A 507-nucleotide genomic window follows, 5' to 3' on the forward strand; every position below is an offset into this window, starting at 1 on the left:
TCTTGTGCTTTATGCCCCCAAGTATTACAATTGTAACATACAATTCTATTTTCCCTTGATGGACTTCTAAGTCTATGTTCTAATTGTCTTTTCTTATACTCACTTCTGGAGTTCCTAACTTCTTTCTGTTGTCCCACTGTCATCACATATGGATTTATGATTTTGGTCTCACTGTACCCTTGAAGAAGGTAATCTACCTCCTTTAAATCATCAGAGTTTTTTGTCAACAAGCCAAATGTGATTAATTGTGTTAAATGTACTCTGAACAACCAAATTAACATGGCAACAGGTAAAACACCTCATTTTATTATGTTTGGGGAAGAAAAAACTCTTCCATATGAAATTTTGATTGCAGAGCAGAAACCTGTGTATAATATAGATGATTATATCTCAAATAGGATAAATACTTTTCAAAGTATTCACCAAAGAGTTAGGGAGCATATGCAGGAGTATTCACAAGAGATGAAAAAGCAACAACACAAAATAGCAAATAAACTAGAATTAAAA

The sequence above is a fragment of the Oratosquilla oratoria genome, chromosome 12 (assembly GCF_046742065.1).
Source record: "Oratosquilla oratoria isolate Oo_2021 chromosome 12, ASM4674206v1, whole genome shotgun sequence".
Classification (NCBI taxonomy): Eukaryota; Metazoa; Arthropoda; class Malacostraca; order Stomatopoda; family Squillidae; genus Oratosquilla; species Oratosquilla oratoria.